The sequence below is a fragment of the Hevea brasiliensis genome, chromosome 2 (genome assembly GCF_030052815.1).
Source record: "Hevea brasiliensis isolate MT/VB/25A 57/8 chromosome 2, ASM3005281v1, whole genome shotgun sequence".
NCBI lineage: Eukaryota > Viridiplantae > Streptophyta > Magnoliopsida > Malpighiales > Euphorbiaceae > Hevea > Hevea brasiliensis.
In genome coordinates, this window is record NC_079494.1 from 39,375,942 (window position 1) to 39,388,413 (window position 12,472).

The following is a 12,472-nucleotide window of genomic DNA, read 5'->3' on the forward strand; positions in this document are numbered from 1 at the left end:
ATAGCAGCCTAGTCTACTGCAATGCGTCTACTGCGGCAATAAAAGCTACCGCTGAGACAATGTCTCAGTGGTGCACAACATTAACCAAATACAATTTAAATCACAATTCATAAATCCTATAAATAGTGGATACTTAAAACCATAGTTAATTTCAAGACCGTAATTGTCAACAAGAATTTAAACTCCATTTCTCAATATCACAGTAAATTTCAATAAGTCAGATCATGGATAAATTCAAAAGACAGTATATGTCAATAAAAGTTTAAATTCATTTCACAATCTCACAATACATATCAATAAATCACACACAGCTTAATCATGTTCCAAAGTTCAATTCGTCCCAAAAGCCGATGGCTAATGAGGTATTCAATTCGTCCCAAAAGTCAATGACTAATGAGGAATAACATAGCTAGCTAGCAAAAATATGAGTACTCATCCAATTCGTCCTCAACAGGCACACACCTCAACACTTCAGCCAGAGAGGGAATTCAATTCGTCCCACTAGACAAGCTAGTGAGGAATACAATCAATATACATGATAGCTGTGGTTTCAAATCATTTCCAATGCTTTTCAATCAATAAGTATCCATCAATATCATTCAAACAATTTTACACAGTTTCAAACCATTTACAATGCTTTTCAAGCAATAAATATCCATTCAACACATTTCCACAATTTAAAACAGTAATGTACAAATAGTCATAATTCATTTCAATTGAAAAATTCAAAAGAAATAGTTGTTGTGCACAAACCTCTGATAACTGTCTCCTGGTCTGGACTCAGTATTTCCTTCCCTTTTTCTGAGTCTTTGCTAACTGAGAAACACAATTTGAAGTGTTTCAGTACTAAATTAAACTGTCTCTATCGATAATGTTTGACAAATAATTCACTGAAAGCTATTATTTGCTTAATCACCTAATATACAAACCCTCGATGCGTTCTAGGTAAATTAGGTTTTAGTGTCATTAATATGTCACATTCGATAGGGTTTTAGGGTTGGTACGTTTTACCAAACTCATTTCCTTGTTTAGTGCATTTTAATGCAACTTGCTGGATTCCGGTATACTAGTTTGACCTAGCCGGACGACCTAGTTCCCTCGGTTTTCAGGTTTCGGTCAAAACTACAAACTTGTAGATCTATGTCTTATGGAACGCGGGGAAAAATTTTAGGTCAATCCGAGTTATGTAGACCAAGTTATGGTCATTTTACTATTGCTGGTCAAATGGCATCAAATTAGGTCATTTTTAGGTCAATTTGGTCAACTTTGGTTCGGCCAGTTTTTGGACCCGAAATTGTGCAAGCTGTTTCAATTGCTTATGGTCATTTCTGGGCTTTTGTGTCTTCATAAGACTTGTAGGTATGGGTCTTAACTATTCATGGTTAAAATTTCAGGTCAATTGGACCTGTTTCGAGTGAGTTATGGCCTAAACACTAACTGCTGCCCAAATGGTCAGTTTTCAGGTTTCACTTGCACTTAATCCGAATTGGTCATTTTTTTATGCTACCTTGCAAGCAGAATTTTGGTATGCTTTCTTAATGAAAGTTGGCACATTTTGTGTCTAGTTTCACCTCCAATTGGTCTTATACCAATTGGAGTTACACATTTAAAGTTATAGGTTAAAATGTACACTGCCCTCAATTACATTGCATAAACATGTATCAACTACACATTTACCTTACTCTAAGTCCATCTCTCTTACCCATTCTGTTTTGGTACATTACCAAAACCATATACCACTTCACTTTAAAGTCACTTTGGCAGATTACAAACATCCTTAACACACCAAATAAAACTCTAATTTACAAAGTCCAATTACAACCACATATACACATAAACACTACTCATTATCACATACACTTTACACCACTAATTTATATACATATCCATCAATCCTCAATGTCATAATTCTGCCAATATCTTCATGAATTCATGCATTCATCAAAGAGTCCCAAGGCTGCCGAATTGTTCCACAATGCCAAAGTGTCCTACAATTCATCAATTTCCATTCCAAGTGCACAATCACCATATACATGTGGAATAATTTACTAGGACATTAAATCACCCTAATCAACATAATTTCTCATCAAATATATGTATGAATATTTCATTAAACATACAACTCCATGGTTGTCCAAAATTAATATATCAAGAACTCCTCAAAACTTAAAATTTCCTTCACAAAGCAAACACCCATAACATGTATACAAACTTTAACAAAGCAATATTCAAAAATACAAACTTACCTTTGGCTGGGACTTGTTAAACCTTGGCTAAACTTCTTAAATTTGGTATTAAACTCTTCCTTGTGATGTGGAGGTAATCTTTAATGAAGAAACCTAAGTGATTGGAGGTGAAATGAAGAGGTTATGGGAGCTTCATGCAAAATGGCTATGGAGTTTTCCCTAGCTCTCCATTTCGGCAAGGTTGAGAAAATGAAGGAGATGATGCTTGAGTGGGAGTAATCTGCCCACTTATGCTTATTTTTAATCCATATTAAAATCCTTAGTAGTCCACTTACTTAATTTAAATCATATAATATGTTTAACTTCCTTTTATTCCACATTAAACCCTTAATTCTTGCTATTTACATTAGGTACCACCAAATTAATTTTTCATTATATTTTCCAAGTGTAATATTATTTATTTTTAATGAAAATTTAGGTCAAAAGACAATTCGGGTTGTCAAATGACCATAATGCCCCTGTTCGGGTTGCATTCCCGATTTTTCGGTAACACCGGGTTTTGTCTGTTTTTCGATTTCTCACTTTTCTTTGTACTAATTAATTAATTTTTCTTTGATATTTCTAATGATATTTATACTTCAATAGATGTCTCTTTAAGTCCTAAAAATATTTTCCAGGGTTCCCCGCAGTCCAGGGCTAGTCAACGGTCCATGCCGTGACTTCTCGGTGCGGTCACCCATCGCTAGGGTTCTCGGCTCGCTTAACTTGGCTACATTTCTTTGCTATTATTTTTTTTTCTTTGTTTTTCCTGTATTTTCTTTTCTTGTATTACATTATTTTATGTCTCCTCACTCATAACGAAGTGTAGTTCTAGGCATCCTAGCTGTCCGGATAACACTGGTCACCGGAATAGTAGAACGCACTACTGAACTTAGGGGTGTTACAATTCTCTCCCCCTTAAAATAAATTTCGTCTCGAAATTTTACCTGGCATTAGTCTCTGAACAGCTGTGGGTGCTGTCTCCTCATATCCTCTTCACGTTCCCAAGTAGCTTCTTGGCCTGAATGATGGTTCCACAGCACTTTAACCAGGTGTATCTGTTTGTTCCTCAGCTGCTTCACCTCATAAGCCAGAATTTTTATGGGTTCTTTCTCATATGAGAGGTCTGGATTTACCTCAATCTCTTCAACTGATAGTACATGAGATGGGTCAGATCTGTACCTCCTTAACATGGACACATGGAAGACACTGTGTATCCTTGCTAGCTCTGGAGGTAATGCCAATCGATATGCCAAAGGACCCACTCTTTCCATAACTTCATATGGTCCGATGAAACGAGGACTCAGTTTCCCCTTTCTGCCAAATCTCATAATCCTCTTCCAAGGAGAAACTTTGAGGAATACCTTATCACCCACTGCATATTCAATATCTCTTCTCTTTAGATCAACATAGGACTTCTGACAGTCTGATGCAGCCTTGAGTCTATCTCTAATCAATCTGATCTTTTCCTCTGTCTGCTGAACAATTTCTGGCCCAATCATCTTCCTTTCACCTACTTCATCCCAACATAAGGGAGTTCTGCACTTTTTGCCATACAAAGCTTCATATGGAGGCATCCCAATGATTGATTGGTAGCTGTTGTTATAAGCAAACTCAATCAAAGGCAAGTGTGTATCCCAACTACCTTCAAATTCAATCACACAAGCCCGTAGCATATCCTCTAATATCTGAATAACCCTCTCGCATCGCCATCTATGCTGTGGGTGGAATCTTTGTCTTTGAAGTTCAATCTAGTTCCTAGGGCTCTCTAAAGACTACCCCAGAATCTAGAAGTGAACCTAGGATCTCTGTCAGACACAATTGATACTGGCACTCCATGCAATTTTACAATCTCATATAAGTATAATCTGGCCAATCTTTCCAGGCTATAGTCCATCCGAACTGGCAAAAAGTGAGCAGACTTGGTCAATCTGTCAACTATAACCCATACTGCATCATGACTACTCTGTGTCCTTAGAAGTCCTGTAACAAAATCCATAGTTATCCGTTCCCATTTCCACTGCATCGACAAAGGATGTAACAAACCACCGAACTTGATGTTACGCCTTTACTTGCTGACAAGTTAGGCATTTGGAAACAAATTCAGCTATATCTCTCTTCATACCCATCCACCAGTAATGCTCTTTCAGTCCTCTGTACGTTTTAGTTCCACCAGGGTGCATAGCAAATGGAGACTCATGTGCTTCCTTCATAATGATCTGTCTCAATTCAGCATCATTAGGAACACACATTCTGCCCTGATGTAGCAATAAACCATCATCTCTCACAGAGAATTCAGGTTTCTTGCCCTGCTGGACTTCTTTCAGTAGCTTCTGATATTTTTCATCACTCTGAGCAGCCATTCGACCGATCAATCAACACTGGCTGTACATGCCATGCAACTACTGTCTATCCCTCATCATCAATCTCTAAACTGGCATGCTGTGCTTTCAATTCATATACCATGGACAAAGGAGAAACTCTGAGACTTGCCATAGTCTTGCGACTTAAGGCGTCAGCCACCACATTTGCTTTCCCTGGCTGATAGTCTATTAAGCAATCATAATCTTTGATGAGTTCTAACCATCTCCTCTGCCTCAAATTTAATTCCTTCTGGGTGCCTAAGTACTTCAAGCTCTTGTGATCTGTGTAAATGTAGCATTTCTCCCCATACAAATAGTGTCTCCAGATCTTCAGAGCAAAAACGATAGCTGCTAGCTCCAAATCATGTGTTGGGTAGTTCCTCTCATGCAGTTTCAGCTGGCGTGATGCATAAGCAATGACATTCCGATCTTGCATCAATACACAGCCTAGCCCATTGTGAGAAGCATCACTATAAACTGTGTATTCTTTACCCGGTGTAGGTAAAGTGAGGACTAGAGCTTCAGTCAAACACCTCTTCAACTCATCAAAACTTTGCTGGCATTTATCAGTCCACTGAAATTTTACATCTTTCCGCAGCAGTTTGGTCAGTGGAGAAGATAACATAGAAAACCCCTTCAAAAACCGACGATAATATCGGCTAAACCTAAAAGCGTGAATTTTTGTGATGTTCCTGGGCGGCTTCCAATTAAGGATAGCTTCTACCTTGCTGGAATCTACCTTGATCCCTTCAGCTGACACAACATGTCCCAAAAAGGAGATTTCTTTCAGCCAAAATTCACATTTCGACAATTTGGCGTATAACTGTTTCTCCCTTAAAGTCTGCAGTACAATCCGCAGATGTCTGTCATGCTCTTCTGCATTCCTCGAGTATATCAAAATGTCATCAATAAACACCACCACAAATTGATCAAGATATGGTCTGAAGAAAGTGTTCATCAGATCCATAAAAGCAGCTGGAGCATTTGTTAACCCGAATGGCATTACTAGAAACTCATAGTGGCCATACCGAGTTCTAAAAGCAGTTTTTGGAATACTCTGCTCTTGCACCTTCAACTGATAATAACCGGATCGTAGATCAATTTTGGAGAATACAGCTGCACCCTTCAACTGATCAAACAGATCATCAATGCGAGGCAATGGATATCTGTTCTTTATTGTCACCTTATTCAACTGTTGGTAGTCAATGCATAAGCGGAGAGTACCATCCTTCTTCTTAACAAACAACACCGTGCCCCCAAGGTGACACACTAGGTGGATGAAGCCCTTTTCAAGTAGTTCTTGCAATCGTATCTTCAACTCCTTCAACTCACTGGTGCCATTCTCGTATGGCGTTATGGAGATTGGATCCACACCGAGCATAACATTAATTTCAAACTGCACCTCTCTTTCCGGAGGTAATCCTGGCAATTCATCAGGAAACACATCTGGAAAGTCATGTACTGTAGGGATGTCCTTCAATGCTGGACTCCCCACTTGGGTGTCTACCACATGTGCCAAGTAGGCTTCACACCCCTTTCTGATCATTTTTCTGGCTAGTGCAATTAAATGATGTTTGATGGCAATAATCGCTTCCCCCATGTATTACCACATCACTGTACCGAGGAAGGCCAAAAGTGACTGTCTTCAGCCTACAATCAATCATGGCATGATGCCTAGCTAACCAATCCATGCCCAAGATGATATCATAATCTCTGAAGGGCATTTCAATGAAAACAGACAGGAAAGTGTGTCCTTGGATCACCAAAGGACAATCTCTATACATTCTATTAACCCTGACTTCCTGTCCTAACGGACTTGTTACTAGCACCTCAAAGTCCATTTTTGTACATGGAACAGCAATGCAATCAATGATGCTAGCACTCACATAAGAATGGGTAGAACCCGGATCAAATAACACAAACATATCTTGGTTAAAAGTTGAGAAGGTACTAGCCACAACATCAGATGTCTCGGCCTCTTCCCTCTGTCTCATTGCATACATTCTGATTGGAGCACTGTCTTGCTCTGATTGTTTCACTGTTCCTTGGCTGCCTGCTCAGCTACCTCTACCCCTGCCTCTACCTCTGCTGGGTGGTTGTGAACTTCTAGTGACAGGGCTCTGAACTGACCCTTCTGCAGTAGTAGGAGGTGGTCCAACTCTGCGACTACTGGTGCAGTCCTTGGCAAAGTGTCCTGTGCCTCCACAGTTATAACAGGCTCCAATAGCCTTGTAGCAGATCCCACCATGATTTCTTCCACATGTCTCACATTGGCGGGGAGGGTAGGAACCTCTGGTACTCTGCTGACCAGATAGGGGAGGCTTCTGTCCTGAATATCTTCCCCTACCAGATTTCTTGCCACCTCTGCTGTGTCCCCCATAGTTCTTCCTCTTTCCAGTAGGACCACTGGAACTCTGTTCTACAGATTTTCCCTCTTTCTCTGTCTTCTCTGATTTCTTTCTCTCAGGAGCAGCTTCAGACTCAATTCTTTCTAACTCTAGAGCTTGAGAAATAAGTTCAGAGAAGTTAGCTCTCCCTGCTGGTAGAAAGTAAACTCACTGCATAATAGCTTAGGCGGGAAAATTCTCTTTCATACTCAGCCACTGATCTGCCCCCCTATTTCAGACTTAGGAATTCTTGTAGCTTCTGGTCTACATAAGCATCAGGGACATATTTCTGTCTGAATTCCCTGAGAAAGTCATTCCATGTTAGCACTGCAGGTTCTACCAGACTGTGGGGAATGGTTTTCCACCAGTCATAAGCATCCCCCTGTAGCAAAGACACTGAGTATTCAAATCTGAGCTCTTCCGTGCAATGTAATTTCTTGAATACCCTGTCCATCCTCTCTAACCATTGTTCAGCTTCTAGAGGATCTACTGTCCCCTTAAACTCTGTAGCCCCATACTTCATCAATTTGTCATACTGCCTAGTAGGAGATTGTGGTTGTACCACTGGTGTCTGTATTGGGACTTGAGTAGGCACATTACCAGCCATTTGTTGGAACATTGCAGCCATCTCACGAGCGAATCGAGCAGAAATCATGATCAGGCGGTGCAATGAACCACTGACATTGTGTAGGCCTGGGGCATCCCCTTGCACCTCAGCCTCAATAGATTGATCGACTGAAAGATCACCCTCTTCCATAGTCAATGCGAGGATTTTAGATCTCCTGAACAGATAACACAAGGAGATTTCCTCCCATTAGTGCATATTTATAATGTAATGTACTGTATGTATCAAATAATGATATTGAGCAGTTGTACCATGAAGAAAGAATATTCAAATAACAGGTGAAAATAGAATTTAAAAACTTTGCTCTGATACCACTAAAACATGTCACACCCTACCCCTCTGTAAGGCATAACATGATCCCGTAGTATACCTAATGAATTACCAACTCCGCTTCATCGATAACCCATTAAATACACTACAAGGGATTTTTAAAACTTTTCTTACTTCTTTAACAGTGGTGAGCACTATTTACAGGTGTTAAAAACCTTTTTGAACTGAAGTGATAGAACTAACACATTTGAATTATTTGAAATTTCTGTAAAAATTTTGGCACAGTGCCATCTGTATTTTGGATAAACAGTTCTTCAGAAAAACCTGTAAAAAGCACTTCAATATTTTTCCAAATCTCAACTCCAACATATTTCTCAACACAACATATTTCTCAACTCAAATCCACAGTGATTTTTCAAAGTCTGAGATATAAGAAATATAATATAATTTTTACAAGCCAAAATAACTCATAATTATTTTACAACTTCAAGGTACAATTTGAATTTACAACTGCTCAAAACCAAAAACAATATGTACATACAGTGAACATACATTACATTATAAAATGCAAAATGTTGGTATACTCATTATACCAGAAAATCTCTCGCTGGAGGTAATAGCAGCCTAATCTAACGCCTGCATCTGTCTACTGCGACAAAGAATAAAAGCTATCGCTGAGACAATGTCTCAGTGGTGCACAACATTAACCAAATACAATTTAAATCACAATTCATAAATCCTATAAATAGTGGATACTTAAAACCATAGTTAATTTCAAGACCGTAATTGTCAACAAGAATTTAAACTCCATTTCTCAATATCACAGTAAATTTCAATAAGTCAGATCATGGATAAATTCAAAAGACAGTATATGTCAATAAGAGTTTAAATTCATTTCACAATCTCACAATACATATCAATAAATCACACACAACTTAATCATGTTCCAAAGTTCAATTCGTCTCAAAAGTCGATGGCTAATGAGGTATTCAATTCGTCCCAAAAGTCAATGACTAATGAGGAATAACATAGCTAGCTAGTAAAAATATGAGTACTCATCCAATTCGTCCTTAACAGGCACACACCTCAACACTTCAGCCAGAGAGGGAATTCAATTCGTCCCACTAGACAAGCTAGTGAGGAATACAATCAATATACATGATAGCTGTGGTTTCAAATCATTTCCAATGCTTTTCAATCAATAAGTATCCATCAATATCATTCAAACAATTTTACACAGTTTCAAACCATTTACAATGCTTTTCAAGCAATAAATATCCATTCAACACATTTCCACAATTTAAAACAATAATGTACAAATAGTCATAATTCATTTCAATTGAAAAATTCAAAAGAAATAGTTGTTGTGCACAAACCTCTGATAATCGTCTCTGGTCCGACTCGATTTCCTTCCCTTTTTCTGAGTCTTTGCTAACTGAGAAACACAATTTGAAGTGTTTCAGTACTAAATTAAACTGTCTCTATCGATAATGTTTGACAAATAATTCACTGAAAGCTATTATTTGCTTAATCACCTAATATACCGACCCTCGATGCGTTCTAGGTAAATTAGGTTTTAGTGTCATTAATATGTCACATTCGATAGGGTTTTAGGGTTGGTACGTTTTACCAAACTCATTTCCTTGTTTAGTGCATTTTAATGCAACTTGCTGGATTCCGGTATACTAGTTTGACCTAGCCGGACGACCTAGTTCCCTCGGTTTTCGGGTTTCGGTCAAAACTAAAAACTTGTAGATCTATGTCTTATGGAACGCGGGGCAAAATTTTAGGTCAATCCGAGTTATGTAAACCAAGTTATGGTCATTTTACTATTGCTGGTCAAATGGCATCAAATTAGGTCATTTTTAGGTCAATTTGGTCAACTTTGGTTCGGCCAGTTTTTGGACCCGAACTTGTGCAAGCTGTTTGACTTGCTTATGGTCATTTCTGGGCTTTGGTGTCTTCATAAGACTTGTAGGTATGGGTCTTAACTATTCATGGTTAAAATTTCAGGTCAATTGGACCTGTTTTGAGTGAGTTATGGCCTAAACACTAACTGCTGCCCAAATGGTCAGTTTTCAGGTTTCACTTGCACTTAATCCGAATTGGTCATTTTTTTATGCTACCTTGCAAGCAGAATTTTGGTATGCTTTCTCAATGAAAGTTGGCAAATTTTGTGCCTAGTTTCACCTCCAATTGGTCTTATATCAATTGGAGTTACACATTTAAAGTTATAGGTTAAAATGTACACTGCCCTCAATTACATTGCATAAACATGTATCAACTACACATTTACCTTACTCTAAGTCCATCTCTCTTACCCATTCTGTTTTGGTACATTACCAAAACCATATACCACTTCACTTTAAAGTCACTTTGGCAGATTACAAAAATCCTTAACACACCAAATAAAACTCTAATTTACAAAGTCCAATTACAACCACATATACACATAAACACTACTCATTATCACATACACTTTACACCACTAATTTATATACATATCCATCAATCCTCAATGTCATAATTCTTCCAATATCTTCATGAATTCATGCATTCATCAAAGAGTTCCAAGGCTGCCGAATTGTTCCACAATGCCAAAGTGTCCTACAATTCATCAATTTCCATTCCAAGTGCACAATCACCATATACATGTGGAATAATTTACTAGGACATTCAATCACCCTAATCAACATAATTTCTCATCAAATATATGTATGAATATTTCATTAAACATACAACTCCATGGTTGTCCAAAATTAATATAACAAGAACTCCTCAAAACTTAAAATTTCCTTCACAAAGCAAACACCCATAACATGTATACAAACTTTAACAAAGCAATATTCAAAAATACAAACTTACGTTTGGTTGGGACTTGTTAAACCTTGGCTAAACTTCTTAAATTTGGTATTAAACTCTTCCTTGTGATGTGGAGGTAATCTTTAATGAAGAAACCTAAGTGATTGGAGGTGAAATGAAGAGGTTAAGGGAGCTTCATGCAAAATGGCTATGGAGTTTTCCCTAGCTCTCCATTTTGGCAAGGTTGAGAAAATGAAGGAGATGATGCTTGAGTGGGAGTAATCTGCCCACTTATGCTTATTTTTAATCCATATTAAAATCCTTAGTGGTCCACTTACTTAATTTAAATCATATAATATGTTTAACTTCCTTTTATTCCACATTAAACCCTTAATTCTTGCTATTTACGTTAGGTACCACCAAATTAATTTTTCATTATATTTTCCAAGTGTAATATTATTTATTTTTAATGGACATTTAGGTCAAAAGACAATTCGGGATGTCAAATGACCATAATGCTCCTGTTCGGGTTGCATTCCCGATTTTTCAGTAACACCGGGTTTTGTCTGTTTTTCGATTTCTCACTTTTCTTTGTACTAATTAATTAATTTTTCTTGGATATTTCTAATGATATTTATACTTCAATAGATGTCTCTTTAAGTCCTAAAAATATTTTCCAGGGTTCCCCGCAGTCCAGGGCCAGTCAACGGTCCATGCTGTGACTTCCCGGTGCGGTCACCCATCGCTAGGGTTCTCGGCTCGCTTAACTTGGCTACATTTCTTTGCTATTATTTTTTTTTCTTTGTTTTTCCTGTATTTTCTTTTCTTGTATTACATCATTTTATGTCTCCTCACTCATAACAAAGTGTAGTTCTAGGCATCCTAGCTGTCCGGATAACACTGGTCATCGGAACAGTAGAACGCACTACCGAACTTAGGGGTGTTACACAAATTCTCACTGTATAATGGCCTAATAGAACAGTGAATTATAACACTCAAAACTGAAATTTCTGAATTATTCTCTATTGGTTTTAAGTATTGTTTGGCAATTAATGCCAACACTTTTGTAAACCAAAATGTGATATCTTGGTGAACTTAGGTTCAACAAATCTATTATAAATCAAAAAGTCAACCTTTGAGTAAAATTAGTCAAGTAAATAGTAACCTCTACATTACAAAAATAAATAATTAAATCATTAACTGTGTAAAATGCCCTAGTATGCCTAGAATGATTGGTTTGGATAGGTTGGCATGCCAATGGGGTTCAGTTAGCAGTACTGCACATGGTATTATGCCATTATGTGATTTTATGGCTTTTAGCCATTATGTGATTTTATGGCTTTTATCAGTGTGATACTTGGCCTTGTGCCTAATGTTTACTACAGCTTATTAGCCATTCTGTCGCACACCGGGAGACACAATGTGACCGATGGTGTGATGGCCCGAGGTACTTGGTACCTAGTGCCAGTTTACCCGTTTATTTAGTCTAGTCGACTAGTATAGGTTACTCGGGCAATTAAAATAAATCTTACCAAATTTTAATCAAATAATACTACAATAAATGCCAGAAATTAAGTCTACATAAAGTGTTAACATATATTCTGCATATCTATTTTATTTTAGTTATTTTATTTTATATTGGCACCACTAAGCAGAATTGCTTTGCACATCGCTTTTGCCACGCACAGGTACTGGAGACATAGCTGGGGTGTCCAGCAGACCTCAAACCGGGTGAATTGTCAGATCTGCATAGAGTCCAGAGTCACCTCATATCTGCAGTGCACTTGGTAGGACATTAGG